The 18,091-nt window shown below is 38.4% G+C and overlaps 1 non-coding gene across 1 annotated transcript; it reads left to right on the forward strand.

Annotated features, from left to right (window-relative positions):
• The first annotated feature begins 7,086 nt into the window (after positions 1–7,086).
• On the forward strand, positions 7,087–7,193 carry LOC140856763 (small nucleolar RNA R71). Its single transcript, XR_012140366.1, has one exon. It is a non-coding gene; the product is annotated as a small nucleolar RNA R71 (small nucleolar RNA).
• Positions 7,194–18,091: the final 10,898 nt, after the last annotated feature.

The following is an 18,091-nucleotide window of genomic DNA, read 5'->3' on the forward strand; positions in this document are numbered from 1 at the left end:
TGATGTTCAAATCTTAAAATTTGTAAATAAACCGCGCGAAGCACGGTGTGCAGAGTAGCACGACCAGCGAGTACGGGTCGATCCCACAGAGACTTGGTTTTAAAAATGATTTTCAAATCTATGCTCAAGCGAGCTTTAACAAAAATCGAAAGTCGAAAGTTGTTTGCTAAAGACAATAAGACTAAGGATCTAGGGTTTTTGAATCCACTAGATCTAGATTAGGGAATTCTACCTAGAATTTTTCTTATTGATCCTAACGACTACTCCTCTTGTCTTTCCCAAGCATAGATTATGAAGGGACTAAGGCCCAACGATAACCCATCAAGATTCTTTACAGGGGAGTAGTAACTAGGATCCCTTAGGGTTTTCTCCTCCTATGCACTGAATCAAGCATGAACTATGAAGGGACTCTGACCCAACTGTAGTTCATCAAAAATTCTTGGCAAAAGAGGAAGAAAAAGAAACCCTAAGAAAAAGAAAGAACCCTATGTAAAATCCCTACTCATGATCTAGCTTCAATCGCAAACCCTAGAAGGGATGCTTAGCTAGACATGATCTAAATCTACTTACAAAATTTAAATACAGAAAAATAAACTACCCTAATTTCATAAATTAACTATCCTAATTGCATAAATTTAAACTGCATAATTTAAACTAACCTAATTGCATAAAATTAAAATTGCATAAATTAAACTATCCTAATTGCAAGAAAAATAAATTGCATAATGTAAAGAGATGAAATTGCATAAAAATAAGATTTTATATATAAAAAAAAATTTATTACAAAAACTCAAAGCTCGAGGCTTGAAAAGAGAGCTAAAAACCCCACTATCTAGGGTTACAAGCTTGATCGGAAGGAAGAATACATAAAAAAGGGCCTTTGGGGGCTTTTTATAGGCATTTGGGGGTTATAAGGTTTTCAAAACTTTCGATGTGGGACTAAGGAGGTTTTTAGGGGGTTTATGGTGCGCCGATGGGTCCATGGTCCATGCGCCTGTTGCTGTGGACCAGGCGGCTAACCAGATCACCAAAATCAGTTGATTTTTGACCAATTTTGATCTGATTTGACTCGGGTTTGACCCAATTGAGTCTTCTTTCTTCATTCTTCAATTTGGGTCAATTTAACTCCGTTTTGCATAAAATTTACGCCGTTGGAATCCTCTTTCCTTGTTCTTTCTATTGATGATCTCTTCTTCTGCAAAATATAATAACAAGTATCAATTTCTTAATAAAGTTAGATAATTTAGATATTAATTGATACTTTTTATGTCAATTTGTGATATAAATCACACCCCCCAACTTAATCATTGCTAGTCTCTTAGCAATGTACCAAAATAAGATCATATTCAAAAAGATCCTTTCTTTGCAAATTAATTTAAGATCGAAATTCAAGAAGTTTTCTAGTATTACTAAGTAATGAGCTTCGAATTAGAATCGGTAGTCAGTCTACTTAGAAGCTTTCTTAGAGTACACTTAAAGTTTTATAGCACTTGTGTGAGTGATAACTAACTTAGTATTTCAGTATTAACTTGTACAGGCCAATTGTATCATTTTTCATAACTTAGTTCGATTAATTTTCTATACACCCCAGATTAAACAAAGAACTAAGGTAGCTTTCACACTGTTTTTTTTTTTTTTTTTTTTTTTTTTTTTACTGAGCATCCTGGCCTTCCCACCACCGTTTGACGCGAATCTCAACACTTGACTTAGGTGAAGAGACCCGGTTACTAGGCTTAGGGCAATCCACATTTACTCTGTGTTTTGCATTTTATTTCAGGCAGGTAGCTCTTTCCTTAAATTCAAATTTCTTCAATTGGGGTGTAGAGAAAATTATCTAATTTAAATAATACTCAAATTCCTTAATTGGCCTTACAATTAACACCTACTTTACCTTGTTAGTGTGCATGTGCAATTGAAAGTGCTAATAGTCTTTAAATGACCTAAGCCACCAAGAGTCTAACCAGCTAATCTTCTCCGTGACTCACTACATTAGCAAATACTTTCTAACTTACTCTTATTTCTTTTATAGATTAATTTATTTCATATATATATATATATATATATATTTTATTTTTTTTTTATTTTTTTTTTTACATAATATATTAAATGCAAGAAATAACTCATAGTGGAAGGAAAAGGAAATGATAACACCTGATTTTGTTCAAGCTCTCCCCTCAACTTGACCGACATTGTCCCAATGGAGTTTATCTAATTTATTTGTCCTAAGCAAACTGAAAACAAAGAAAGCATTAGAAATTAAATAAGCTGGGTTGCCTCCCAGAAGCGCTAAGTTTTATGTCTTCAGCCAGACCAAACCTCGAAGCAACTTAATCAGAATAAGTTGGTTCATAAAGAACCATGGCATCTTCAACAGTCTTGACAGGTAATTCCAAGAATGGTTTTAATCGTTGACCATTAACTTTAAAGATAACACCATTACTTGGGTTTTCAATCTCAACAGCTCCGTGTGAAAAAACTTCCTTTACTAAAAATGGTCCTGTCCATCTAGACCTAAGCTTTCCTGGAAACAGATGTAATCTAGAGTTATATAAGAGTACCTTTTGTCCGATATTGAAAGTTTTTCTCATAATTGATTGATCATGAAATGCTTTGGTTCGTTCCTTGTATATCTTTGCATTTTCATAGGCTTCATTTCTAAGTTCTTCTAATTCATTCAACTGAAGCTTTCTATGGTTTCCAGCGTCGTTCAAATTTGTATTTAGTTGTTTGATGGCCCACATGGCTTTGTGTTCTATCTCAATAGGCAAGTGACATGGTTTACCAAACACAATCCTATAAGGAGACATTCCTAGATTGGTCTTGAAAGCGGTTCGGTATGCCCAAAGTGCATCAATTAATTTCAAAGACCAATCCTTTCTATTGGCACTAACAGTTTTTTCCAGAATTTGTTTGATTTGTCGGTTTGACACTTCAACTTGTCCACTAGTTTGAGGATGATATGGTGTGGTCAATTTGTGGGTGACATTATACTTTTTCATCAATGTTGCAAAAGGTCGGTTACAAAAATGGGTTCCCCGATCACTAATGATTGCCCTAGGAATACCGAAACGGGAGAGAATATTTTCTTTAAGAAACTTAATGACCATTTTGCTATCGGGTGTTCTACATGCAATTGCTTCTACCCACTTTGAAACATAATCAACTGCTACTAGAATATATTTATTTTCAAAGGAATTTGGAAATGGTCCCATGAAATCGATTCCCCAAACATCAAAAACTTCAACTACCAAGATTGGGTTGAGTGGCATCATGTGTCGCTTGGTGATTCGACCCATTTTCTGACATTGAGCACAACTTTTACAATATTCATAAGCATCCTTAAACAAATTGGGCCAATAAAAACCACATTGGAGAACCTTAGCAGCAGTTTTCTTAGACGCGAAGTGACCCCCACATGCTTGATCATGACAAAAAGATAAAATATTCATGACTTCGTTATCTGGGATACACCTTCTAATAATTTGATCAGGACATTGTTTAAAAAGATAAGGATCATCCCAAATGAAATACTTCACTTGGGCAAAGAATTTATATTTATCCTGCTTAGTCCAATGAGAAGGTATCTTGCCTATGGCTAAATAATTTACAATATCAGCAAACCAAGGTTCAGTAGACACAGACATGAGTTGCTCATCTGGAAAAGATTCATTGATGGGTGGCTCACTAGATGGTGCAACTGGAATTCGGGACAAATGATCTGCTACAAACGTTCTCAGTGCCTTTCTTGTCCCTAATTTCTAGGTCAAATTCTTGAAGGAGCAAAATCCATCTGATTAAACGTGCCTTGGCATCCTTCTTTGCTAGGAGATGTCTAATGGCTGAGTGATCGGTGTAAACAATGGTGTGGGTCCCAACCAATAAGATCTAAATTTCTCTAAAGCAAAGACAACGGCAAGGAACTCCTTCTCAGTTGTGGTGTAGTTAAGCTGCGCATCATTTAAGGTTTTACTTGCATAATATATCACTCTAGGCAGCTTATTTATTCGTTGACCTAAGATTGCGCCCACAACATGATCGGACGCATCACACATTAATTCAAATGGTTCAGACCAGACAGGAGGATGAATGATTGGAGCTGATACAAGTGCATTTTTTAGAAATTCAAAGGATTCCAAGCACTCATGAGTAAATTCAAATTTGGTATCCTTTGCCAAAAGATTAGTCAGTGGACGTGCTACTTTGCTAAAGTTGGCAATAAACCTTCTATAGAATCCAGCATGACCTAAAAATGAACGTATTTCTTTCACAGATTTAGGTGGTGGAAGACTTGCAATTAGATCTATTTTGGCCTTGTCCACTTCAATCCCCTTTTTAGAAATGACATGGCCAAGAACTATTCCCTGTTTGACCATAAACTGACATTTTTCCCAGTTGAGAACTAGGTGCTTCTCCTTACATCGTTCTAGAACTAATTGCAGGTGATTCAGACACTCGGAGAAGGTTAGACCAAAAACAGAAAAGTCATCCATAAAAATTTCTAGAAATCGTTCTATCATATCTGAAAACATGCTGATCATGCATCTCTGAAAGGTTGCCGGTGCATTACATAGTCCAAAGGGCATTCGTCTATAGGCAAAAGTACCAAATGGACAGGTGAATGTAGTCTTTTCTTGATCTTCAGCGGCTATGGGGATCTGGTTGTAACCGGAGTATCCATCAAGAAAACAGTAAAACTCTTGTCCGGCTAGTCTTTCCAACATTTGATCAATAAATGGCAAAGGAAAGTGATCTTTCCTTGTCGCAGCATTCAACTTTCTATAGTCTATACAGACCCTCCATCCTGTTTGGGTCCTAGTTGGGATAAGTTCGTTTGCATCATTTTGGACCACTGTTACCCCAGATTTCTTGGGTACTACTTGAACTGGGCTTACCCAAGAGCTATCAGAAATAGGATAAATTATTCCACTATCTAGGAGTTTCAGAATCTCCTTTTTAACTACATCCTTCATAACTGGATTAAGCCTTCTTTGGGCTTCTCTTGTTGGTTTAGCCTCTTCCTCTAAGTATATTCTATGTTGAACTATAGAAGGGCTTATTCCTTTGATATCTGCTATGGTCCAACCTATTGCTTCTTGATTTGCTTTTAGAACTGACAATAATTCCTCCTCTTGCTTGGGATCTAGGTCTGATGCAATAATTACAGGCAAAGTTTCTTTGGGTCCTAGATATGCATACTTGAGATGTTCTGGGAGGGGCTTCAGTTCTAAAATGGGTGCTTCCTCTATCGATGGTTTAGGTGATGAGTTCACCATCTCAATGATTGGTTCAGTAGGAAGTGTCGATTCCTGATTAATCTGATTTTCTTTAAGTATTTCATTGACATCCTCAGACTCATGGATTAACCAGGGGTTAGACTCTAGGTCGACTTCATCATCACTAATGTCAATGGATTCATAAATACCATCTTGGACTACATTGACATCAGCATGAGAAGAGGATTCCTGTTCTAAGTTAAAAACATTAAGCTCAATGGTCATATTCCCAAAGGATAACTTCATTAGACCATTTCGACAATTGATTTCAGCATTGGCCGTAGCTAAGAATGGTCTTCCTAAAATGACAGGTATATGTCCTTTAGGATTCGCAACTGGCTCAGTCTCTAAAACAATAAAATCTACAGGAAAAATAAAATTTTCAACCTTTATCAGAACATCCTCGACCATTCCCTTAGGGATCCTGAGAGATCTATCGGCTAACTGTAATGTGATCCCAGTAGGTTGAAGTTTTTCTAATCCTAGTTGTTCATACACCGAATATGGAAGGATATTCACACTAGCTCCTAGATCTAGCAAGGCCTTTTTTATATTGGTTTCTCCAATAACACAAGAAATTGTTGGAGCTCCAGGGTCCTTATATTTAATTGGCACATGGCTAGATAGGTATGAACTGACACTTGCAGCCAAAAATGCTTTCTTTGGTACATTAGTGGTCCTTTTCCTAGTGCAGAGATCTTTTAAAAATTTGGCATAAGTTGGAACCTGATGGATTATATCTAAAAGAGGAATATTAATTTGGACTTGTTTAAATACCTCTAAAATTTTGTCTAAATGTTCAGATTTATTAGATTTCAGTCTGTTTGGAAAAGGAGCTCTAGGACTTTTAAGTACTGGACTAGGTGAATTTTCAGTTTCTGGTGCTTGAGGTTGAAAGGTAGTAGTTTTAGAAGGTGACTCGGCAGATGAGTCATCTATATCATCAAGTGCAACTACCTTATTGTCTATTTGTTTTCCTGATCTTAAGGTATGAATGGCATTTACACCATTAACTTGGTTTCCTTGTTGGGGTCGTGGACCATTTTGGTTCCTAGGATTTGGCTCAGGTTGGCTAGGTAACCTACCATGTTCTCGTTCACTAATGGTCGAAGCCAGCTGACTTACTTGCATTTCCAGACGGGCTATAGCTTGGGTGTTATTATTTATGAGTTGACCCGTGGTTTGCATAAAGCTGGTATGTGTCTTCATCATGGCTTCTAGGCTTTTCTCTAAAGAGGTAATTTTCTTGTCATTATCATGGAAGCCTGGTGGGTTGTTCATTACTGGGTTGGACCTTAGATTTTGCTGATTGAAATTTGGATTGCCTACATTAGGATTCTGGGACCATGAGAAATTCGGGTGATTCCTCCAACCTGGGTTATATGTGGGTGCATAAGGATTGTTCAATGGTCCTTGATAGGTGGCATTCACCTGTGCACACTCATTCGAGTAGGAACATTCTTCTAAGACATGGTCTGGTGCATTGCACCCTTTACACATGGGTGCAGATATTTGATTTACATTGGCTGGTCTCTGTAATTCTAAGGCTTCCAATCTACGTGTTAAGGTTGCAATCTTGGCCTCTGATGCTAGGGTTGGTTGAATTTGATGCATTCCTCCTCTTGAAAGTGTAGCTTTATCAGGTTCCCTAGTTGTTTCCCACTGTAAATTTTTCTCGGCTAGATCTTCTAAGAATTGCCAAGCTTCAGTAGTTTCTTTGTCCATAAATTGGCCTTGGCACATGGACTCTAGCATGGTTCTTGAGTTTGAATCTAACCCCTCATAGATGATCTGGCATAGTCTCCAAGTTTCTATTCCATGGTGTGGGCATTGGGTCAAAAGATTCTTGAAACGATCAAAGTACTTCCAAAATGATTCACCAGCTAGTTGGTAAAATTGATTTATTTCATTCCTAATCCTAGCTGTTTTATGATGGGGAAAATACTTTTTTAAAAATGTTCTCACAAAGCCCTCCCAGGTAGTGACAGAATAGTTTGGCAGACTATAAAGCCACTTCTTAGCATTGTCCTTAAGGGCAAAGTTGATTAATCTAAGTTTGACCTCATTCTCTGTTAATTGCAGTTTCATGGTTGCACATACCTCCTCAAATTCTCTAATAAATATATAAGCATCCTCTAATCCTGTGAATTTTGGAAGCATATTTATGATTTGAGGTTTGATTTCAAAATTGTTAGCTGTGGGTTGTGGCAACCTGATACAAGATGGTTGGATGGAGCCAACTGGATAACACAAATCCTTAAGGGTCATGGGTTGGATTGGTTCAGCCATTGGAACAACAGGAATTGACTCAATTCTAACTAGACGACCCGACACTCTTCTCCACACACGAGGTGTATAGTTCTCGATGTTTATACAATTTTTTTTTTTTTATAAAATTTTTATGTATAAGAAAAAGAAAGAGAAAAAATTCTAAAGAGAGAAGATCCTAAGGAGTCCTAAATCTAAAGAAAAGTAACCAAATTAATTTAAATTTTAATAATTTTTTTTTTTTTTCAAACAAGTGAAACAATAAATTAAACTCAATCTATCCTAGGGTTAACCTAAATCTAGACAGCTCCTAACTGTTCCAAGATGACCCTTCAAACCTTTCAAGTGGAGATTGATCAACTAGTTAGCCAGGTAAGTATAAGAGGTGGGAGGTTCACTCATCGTTGCCTTTCTAGACACCAAACGAGTTGGCCAGGCCAGCAACTGAACCAATTTAACAAACCACCCTCAGGGACTTGCCTAGACACCAACTAATCAAACAACTCAAACTTGGAAGAACTCTTAGGGTTCCTTGTCCTATTGAGCTCGAATTCCTTAAGGTTGACGTCTAATTGATTTTAAGATTAAAGGTCTAGGTAATGCAATATGATGGACAAGACCACATTAGTGCTACGACGTCGTGGCGAAGACCACGGTGGGAGATCGAGCGCAGCGCCCGCGACGGGAGAGGGAGGGAGGGGGACATCCCCCGTCTCTGTGAGAAGACCTGGCCGACGGGTCCAGAACCGGCCCGGTCGACTTAACTATTTGTTTACCAAGGCCGAGACCGGACCTGAACACAAGAGGGGTCGGAAAGGCAAGACGAGCTGCCGGTTCAAGAGGTGAAAGCGGGTCGGATCGTATTTATCTAAATTTATTTTTATATTTTAATCTATTTAAATATATATAAAAAATTAAATATTTAACTATTATCTATATCTAAATATCTGAATCTATTTATAATTATATTTAATTTTATATAATATTTATAAATTTTTAAGATATATAACCATATTAACATCCTACTAATATAATTTATTATCCACTTAATAACATCTTTTATTTCATGATCATAAAATTTAATTATCTGACTTATATCGATATTTATATCAATTCTTTCATAATCTCAATTATATTCGTATTTATTTAAAATAAATATAAATATAAATTTTTATATTTAATTAATATCTATATCTATATTTATATTATTTAAATAAAATAAAATATAGGTCACGGATATACTGGTGTCCAGCTAGTGTCCACTCCGGATTCCACGCCCATTTCCAATGAAAAAAAAAAAAAAAATCAGGTCATGAGAGGTCGGACCTCAAGTAAATGAGTGATGATGTTCGATTATTTTTTAAAAAAAAAAAGTTTAATGATTAAGATTCTTAGAAGTAAACAAATAGCATCAGTGATGTTTTAATATTCGAATAATTTAGATTCTTGCAAGATAAACCAATAGGCAACAATGATAAATTTAATAGCTCTGTGGTTAAGTTGCAAAAAATACTGTGGTTAAGTTACAGATCACTGTTGTTTGTTTAACAACATGCGGAAATATTGGGAGTGGTGGCTTGGTTGTACAGCTACTATCAGCTGAGAGTTCACTTTCTATAACTGCATGTTCTCCATCTGGACCTTTTCCTGTATATCTATATCCCTGCAGGTTAGTGGTGGCACATTTGCTCAGTGCGGGAACCGGGGCCTTGGACGTATTTTGCTTGTTCTAGAGTTCTTATGGTATCCAATTGTTCATCTGGTCCTCTTTTGTTTCAATTTTAATATTAATTTTTATTAAAAGAATTGAGCTTAATTAAAAAAAATATCTAATTAAAGGTTCAAGAATTTATTCCGTAGCATATTCTTGATTATTCTTTGACATATTCTTGTTATTCCCTATCTATATTTGAGTCTACATATTTGTATTTATAGGTCTTTGTACACACTTTTGATTTAGATTGAAGAAAAATAAAAATAAATATCTCCTTCTCTTTTTCATCATGGTATCAGAGCTTCCGGGTTCTGATCCATTCTTTCTTCCTTCCCCTTCTTAAAAAAAAAAAAAAAAACCTTCTCTTTCCTCCGCCCACCTCTGCCCTCGTTTTCCATTATTATTATTTTTTTTCTCTCTTCACAGCAAACTGCTGCCACCTTTCTCTCGGGCATCACCTGCGAAACCCCTTCCGACCGAAACCCCTCCGAAACCCCGGCGTCACCTTTCTTCCCGGTCGCCACCGCAGCCATCGCAGCTCTCTTTCTCACCGGCCGCCTCCATCGAGCCTCCGTCGAGCCCCTTCTTTCCGGCCGAAGCCCCTCCAAAGCCTCCGCATCCACCGAGTCCATCCGCAGCCATCGCCACCGCAGCCCCCTTTCTTCCCGGCCGAAACCCCTTCGCCGGCATCCGTCGAGTCCATCCGAGCCCCTTCTTCCCGGCCGAAGCCCTTCCAAAGCTTCCGCATCCGTCGAGTCCATCCGCAGCCATCGCCACCGCAGCCCCCTTCCTTCCCGGCCGAAAACCCTTCCTCCATCTCCCGGCCAACCTCCTTCTCGTCTCCCACCTCCGCTTTGGCGTGCCCGACGTCGTGGCGGCCTCTGCTGCCTCCAGCCCCGACGGCGTCGCCGACGACGGCAGCAATCCCGTGCTTCATGAGATACATAATCGGTAAAAGCCACAGCTTCCTTTTTTAACCCTTTCTTTTATTTCATTTACCAAAAAAAGAAAAAAAAAAGAAAAAAAAGAAAAAAAATGAAGAACTTTTATGCCTAGATACTTAAGAAGCCTGTATTTACGGTGTATCCGGTGATTCGTGTGTCTGGTGATTCATTGATAGTGTGTCAGTGAGATTATCATTTTGTTTGTATGGCCAATCCAATTACTATGCAAGATCTTGAAGGTCTGCTGGATCGGCTTATTACAGTTGCCACTCGATCAGGGGGTTCGTCAAGAGATAGTGGATCACTGAATGCTCTTCAAGTGGCTGTAAATTTTGATGGCCCAACGACATATTTACAATGGGAGAGGAGCACTCGTCTACTTGTACAAGGGCGAGGCTTGGAGGGATATCTCACCGGCACAAAGAAGAAACCTGCTAATAATGAGCAGGATATGGCTCAATGGAGAATGGAGAACTCTGTTGTTCTAGCATTTCTTCTAAATACCATGACACCAAATGTGGCAAGAAGTGTGCAACTGCTGGAGACTGCACAGGAAGTCTGGGAGAAGGTGGCCCAAATGTTCTCACAGAAGCAGAATTCTGCTCAAGCATTTGAGATCCGTTCTCAATTACGTCAGCTTCGTCAGGGAGATTTATCTATCACTGAATATGCCACCGAGTTGAAACGTCTTCGGTCCGAAGCTGATCATTATAGAACTTTTGCTCCACAATGCTCCATCGATGTTGATGGATTTCAGAAATATTTAAAAGAAGAACGGGTCCAGGACTTTCTATATGGTCTGAATCCAGAATATGAATCTGTCAGAGTTCAGCTCCTCGCCAGAGATATTTTACCTAGTTTAGGTCAAGTCTTCTCTACTGTTTTAAGCGAGGAGACACGGCGACGAGTGACTTCTGACTCCAATAGTTCTATAAGATCAGCCCTTACCGTACAGCCACGCAGGTAGGTGAGAAGGTATGTTTTCATTGTAAAAAGCCTGGGCACACTAAGGCATTTTGCTGGGATCTCCATGGCCGTCCAAATCAGCCTGGGCGTGGTAGTCGGGGCCGTGGTGGTTGTCGTAGTGGTGGAAGAACTGGAGGACAGAATCATGTTCGTGGACCTGCCCAAGCCAATCTCTCTAAAGAGACCAAGGGTGCTGTACACAGCTTATCTACAGAGGAGTATCAGACCTTTCGACAAATGATGGAAAAGTATGAATCATCTTCTAACACCACACCTTCTACTCTGGAACAGTCTAGCCACCAGGACGAATATCTTGATTCCTCTCTTTTTGCACACTCAGGTACTTCATATAAGTTATCACATGCATTTACTTGCGGACATCCAACTCCTGGGTAATAGACTCAGGAGCATCCAGTCACATAACAGGGGCACCTAATAGTTTTATTTCATATTCACCATGTTCAGGATATGACAAGGTCAGAATAGCTGATGGATCTTTTACTCCTGTTTCAGGAAAAGGATCCATTGACTGTACTCCTAACTTAAGATTATCATCAGTATTGCATGTTCCATCCTTTCCTACAAATTTACTCTCTATCAGCTCTGTTACTAGAGATTTGAACTGCTCTATCATTTTTTGGCCTTCACATTGTCTATTTCAGGAGCAGAAAATGGGGAAGATACTTGGGGGTGGTAGAATGCACAATGGACTCTATTATCTATCAACTGATGAGAAAAGTATGAGCTCTTCTTTGACGGGGTATGCATTGTCTGCTGAAGGTGCCACTTCAGAACTTATGTTACATCATCGTAGGCTGGGTCACATTCCTTTTTCTATTCTTGGTCGCTTATTTCCATCTTTATCAACTAAATGCAATAAAAATTTGTTAGTTTGTGATCATTGTGAATTGGCTAAACACACCAGAGCAGTATTTTCTATATCTGGAATTAGAAGTTCTCAACCTTTTGCTTTAATTCACTCTGATGTATGGGGACCATGTAGTACCAATACTCTCAAGGGCCATAGGTAGTTTGTTACCTTCATTGATTGTTTTAGTCGAGTAACTTGGGTCTATTTATTGAAGAAAAAAATGGGAGTTTTAAACTGTTTTAAAGAGTTTCATAAATTTGTAGGTACTCAGTTGGTGTTGAAATTAAAATTTTACGTTCTGACAATGGCACAGAATATATTAATCAGGAGTTCCGTGCGTATCTTCAAACTCACGGAATTCTTTATCAAACCACTTGTGTTGATACTCCTGCTTAAAATGGAGTTGCCGAAAGAAAAAATCGGCACTTATTGGAAGTAGCCCGATCCTTACTTTTTACCATGCAAGTTCCTAAATTTTTGTGGGATGAGGCTGTCTTGACCGCGGCTTACTTGATCAATCGTATGCCTCTAAGAACACTCGGGTTTAAGTCCCCCATACAATGTTTGAAAGGGTCTACTGATTATGTAGTCACTCCTAGGATCTTTGGATGTGTTTGTTTTGCTCATGATCATAGACCTTCAGTAGGAAAACTAGATCCACGAGCATTAAAATGTGTCTTTGTCGGTTATCCTGCTACTCAAAAGGGATACAAGTGCTATTATCCCCCTGAGCGACGAATGCTTGTTACTATGGATGTTACTTTTCGAGAAACTGAAGCTTATTATGGAAGTCGTCTATCTGATAATAAGACACCAGAATTACTTCTTCTGGGTGACTTTCTATACACACCAAATTCTGGTGCCCAGGGGGAGTATCATAGTAATGATGTTCAGAGGGAGCCTAGTATTGAGAATGATGTTCAGAGGGAGCCTAGTATTGAGAAAGAAGAAGAGTCCAGTGTGCATTCACCACCAATTGCCTAGGTATCTCCACCGCTTGAAGCTTTTTCTCCAGAGTCTCCTAATGGTAACAATATTTCTACTACTTCTTCCATTTCTAATCTTAATATTCCTATTGCAAAACGGAAGGGTACTCGCTCAATTGTTCCTCCTGCTCGTTACCGTTATGATATCACTAATTATGTTTCATATAAGAATGTGTCTCCATCTTATCAAAGCTTTATAGCTGTATTAGACTCTGTCTGTATTCCTAGTACCTGACAAAAGGCTATGGCAGAACCTAAGTGGAAGGAAGCAATGTTAGAAGAGATGACTGCTTTATCCAAAAATCAGACGTGGGATCTGGTCACCCTGCCAGCTGGGAAGTATCCTGTAGGGTATAAATGGGTGTACACTATAAAGCAGACTCCAGAAGGCAAGGTGGAAAGATACAAAGCTCGGTTAGTAGCAAAGGGATACACTCAAATATATGGAGTAGACTATGATGAAACCTTTGCTCCAGTGGCCAAGATGAACTCTATTCGAACACTTATATCATGTGCTGCTAATTTTGGCTGGAAATTACATCAGTTAGATGTGAAGAATGCATTTCTTCATGGAGATCTTCAGGAGGAAGTATACATGCAGATACCACCAGGATTTGAGACTAGAGCAACAATTGAAAAAGTCTGTAAGCTAAAGCGCTCACTTTATGGTCTTAAACAGTCTCCTCGAATCTGATTTGATCGATTCAGTCGGACTGTAAAAGGAATGGGATATAAACAGAGTAATGCAGATAATACTCTATTCTATAGACATCTCAAGGAAAAGAAAACTATACTCTTGGTTTATGTTGATGATATTGTAATAACAGGAGATGACCATCATGAGATTAAACAACTCAAAGAAAAACTAAAGCAAGCATTTGAGGTAAAAGATCTGGGTCCACTAAGATATTTTTTGGGCATAGAAGTTGGACGATCATCCAAAGGTTTTTTTCTGTCACAACGAAAGTATGTATTAGATTTGCTTTCTGAGACTGGGATGTTGGGGTGTAAACCTGCTACTACTCCAATAAATCAGAATCATCGAACAGTGACAGATGGTGGAACTCCTGTTGATCGAGAAAGGTACCAGCGGTTAGTTGGAAGGTTGATATATCTTTCACATACAAGACCCGACATAGCCTATGCTGTCAGTGTCATCAGTCAATACATGCATGATCCACGAGAATCACACATGGAGAGAGCTTTCAGAGTATTACGCTATCTGAAAGGATGTCCTGGTCGTGGTTTGTTGTTCTCACAACACAACACATTCCAGGTTGAGAGATTTACTGATGCAGATTGGGCTGGATCATTGGATGATATGCGATCTACTTCTGGGTATTGTACATATGTAGGGGGTAATTTAGTTACCTGGAGAAGCAAGAAACAGTCAGTGGTGGCTAGATCATCAGCAGAAGCTGAATATAGAGCAATGGCTCTAGGCATATGTGAACTTCTTTGGCTTCAGAAGCTGCTTCAGGAATTACAACTTCTAAACAAATTTCCTCTTCGGTTGTATTGTGACAACAAAGCAGTGATTGAGATTGTAAGCAATCCGATACAGCATGATCGTACCAAACACATCGAGATTGACCGTCATTTTATCAAAGAAAAGATTAATCAAGGCCAGATCTGCATTACCTATATTCAGTCTTCTGATCAGGTGGCAGACATTCTAACCAAAGAGCTTAGCTCATTGTGTTTTTCTGGATTGACTGACAAGATGGGGCTTCGAGATATCTTCGCCTCATCTTGAGGGGGAGTATTGGAAGGATTGAGCTTAATTGAAAAAAATATCTAATTAAAGGTCCAGGGATTCATTCCGTAGCATATTCTTGATTATTCTTTGGCATATTCTTGTTATTCCCTATCTATATTTGGTTCTACATATTTGTATTTATAGGTCTTTGTACACACTTTTGATTTAGGATGAAGAAAAATAAAAATAAATATCTCCTTCTCTTCTTCATCAATTTCAACCTTGCTTGGGTGGTGTGCCATGTGGTACCCATCCGCTGTTTTCTGAGACTGTATAGCAGCTTCCACTGTTTTGGGGTCATTATCTACCTGCTGTGGAACGTATATGTTACTGTTTCACCTTGTTATGGGTATCAATTTCAAAGGAGTTCTTCTTCTAATCCATTTACTATACAGCTATTTTGGGATTTCGAATTCTGTGGAGTTACAACAGTTGTTACATGCCCGCACAGAAGTTTTGGGTTTTATTCACACCTGATTGTTTTTTTTGTAAAGGCTCAAGTTAGAGCTATTTTGTTCTACGTATGTATCCATCCTTTACTTTGTATCTGCAGTTGTAGGGTTCTCAGGCTTGCATTTTGTTCATATCTTGACAGGCCTGTTTTGTTCCCGTACTTGTACATTTGTTAATCTAAATAAATACTCTCACACCTTCTACCAAAAAAAAAAATACTGTGGGGCTCCCTCATGCATGGTAGAAGCTCCTCAGGCATACATGATAATGGCTTGGTAAATATAAACGATGATGATCCAATGTGTCATAAATGCATATTTCTAAATTTTTTTTACCTTATCTAAGATTTTGGCCAAAATCTAATATCTATATCTGAAAGGAGAGTTTAGAGCTCTCCCAATGTACTATGTGTCAAACTCTGAACTCTCCAATAATTTTTTATTTATATTTTCAGTAATATTTTTTTTTCTATTTTGCTTCGAACCCTTTTCGAGCCATCGCGGATGCCCACCTCTTCGCCACTTTTCTTGTCGATCTCCATCACCTCCCATCGGTCTCTGCCACCTCCCACCAGTCTCTGCCATCATCTTCCTCCCCATTCTTACCGGTCTCGGCTTCCTCCTCCAATCTCCCTTAGGTGCTTTCCTTCCCACAAATTTTCAAAAAAGAGAAACGCTGATCTCCTCCCTGCTCTCCTTGCCGCCACCTCCTGCCAGTCTCTACCATTGCTTTCCTTCCCATCATCACTGGCATTGGCCTTCTCCTTCGATCTCCCTTAGGTGCTTTCTTATCCATATATCTCCCTCAAGTATCGAGCTCTGAACTCCCCAATGGGTTTTCTTTTTAATTTCCTGCAATTTTTTTTTTCCATTTTGCTTCAAACCCTTTCCGAGCCTTCTTCCCAAACCGTCACGAGCACCCACCTCTTCCCTACTCTCCTTGTCAGTCTCGACCACCTCCTGCCAGTCTTCCTCCCTATCATTACTAGCATTGGCCTTCTCTATCAATCTCCCTCGGGTGTTTTTCTTCCCATAGATCTCCAAAAAAGAGAAAAAAAGAAAAAAAATTATCCAACATAAAACCTCAACTATCGTCTAAGCTTTCCTACTCGGCCGCACCAAGCCTCCCACCCTATTGGGACTCCCAAGGATAGAAAAAATAGAGGACTGACAAGAGAAAATAGAGGAAAAATCAAAGAAAATAGGGGAAAGGCGGAAAAAAATTTAAGGATAAGACCTTTCCATATATAGATGATCATTTTTTTTTTCTTTTCGCTTCTTTTTCTTTTCAATTTATTATCTTTTTCAAAGATCGATCCATGGGAAAGGAGAGCACTTAGAGAGAAATTAGAAGGATTTCTTAAGTTCTGATATGGTAGTATATGGGATTTTGTGCGAGTTGTGGCGGTGTGAGGTGGTCCCTTGAGGTTTTGAGAGCTTAATCTTGGTAGAAGCATGATATTTGCTGGGATTTGAGGATTTTTGATCGAAAAAATTTTCTTTAGCTACAAAATTTTTAATTTATATATAGGATCCTATTCTCATGATAATGATGTAGGGGGCTACCTGATGGGGATTGTCGATGGATGGTATTTTCAATGAAGGCATAATAGAGCTGAATGGGGGGTACTGTAAAATTTTTTTTCCCAACTATATAGAGAGAGTTCAAAATCCACAACAGCATCCTCTCGAAAAAAGAAAAAAAGAAAAAAAAATGATCGATCTATATGACCTATCCCAATTTTTTTTATATTTTTCTCTGATTTTTTTTCTATATTTTTCAATATTCTCAAAAGTCTCAATAGGATGGTTTTTCTTTCTAAGAAGCGGCAGCACTTTTTTTCTTTTTTTTTTTTTTTGTTTCGATTCAATTGGAAAAAGGCAAGATTAGCAGTGGTGTTTTTTTCTTTTTTACCATTTTTATTACTTTTTTATTGCTGTTTTGTTAGTTTATTGGAGGATTCAAAAGATCAAAAAGGATGGTCTTTAGAGCATTCAGCAAAGCAAAATGGGGTTAGCAGTGTTGTTTCTTATTGATTATTCTTTTTTTTCTAATTATTTTTTTTATTATTTCATTTGTTTGCTTAAGAAGAAACTAAGAGAACTAAGCCAAAAAAGATGAGTGGCATATCTCTTTTTTTTTTTATAATTTGTTTGATCGTTTATTATACTTTGTATTCCCCCATCAATTTAATGAAAATGTGTCAATAGGAATCCGACAACTTTTAGATTTTTGGCCCATCATATGAGAAGCTGTGTTTGGTTTCTCATTAGAAATGTAGAAAGGTTGCTACCTATATATGGGTAGCCTTTCACTCCATCTACAAATATTATTGGAGGTAAGAAGGGATAAAAGGTTGCTACCATAGTTTGGCAGCCTTTCAGAGTAAAAACGATGTGATACGGTTGCTGTTCACATTCGACAGCCTTTCAGTACTCAAACCGAGAAGGAAGAAACCATGTAGGAAAGAAATGATCCGATTCATAGATTGAGTGAGGTATTAGTGAACAAAGAAAAAGAAGAAGTCAAGATGTTGAATTAGTGAATCAGGTGTGGGCTAATGGATGGAGAAATCAGATTATTGGATTTCAGCTTAACGAGCCCGTGGATTTCAGCTGGCTGACGGGTATCGGGTTAATGGGTTTGGGGATCCAACTCTATTTAGATCCGAGTTATTAGGTTGGTGGGTCCACTAACCGACTTCTGGATAGTCGGGTTAATGGGTTGGTTCGGTTAGGATTAGGGTCCGATTTGGGTTAGGTGTCAAGATTAGGGTTAGGATAAGGGTTGAGTTTGGGGTTACATTTTAGGATAGGGTGGGTGTTCGGGTTAGGGTTGAGTTTAGGGTTAGGGGTTG

The sequence above is a fragment of the Elaeis guineensis genome, chromosome 3, assembly GCF_000442705.2.
Source record: "Elaeis guineensis isolate ETL-2024a chromosome 3, EG11, whole genome shotgun sequence".
Classification (NCBI taxonomy): domain Eukaryota; kingdom Viridiplantae; phylum Streptophyta; class Magnoliopsida; order Arecales; family Arecaceae; genus Elaeis; species Elaeis guineensis.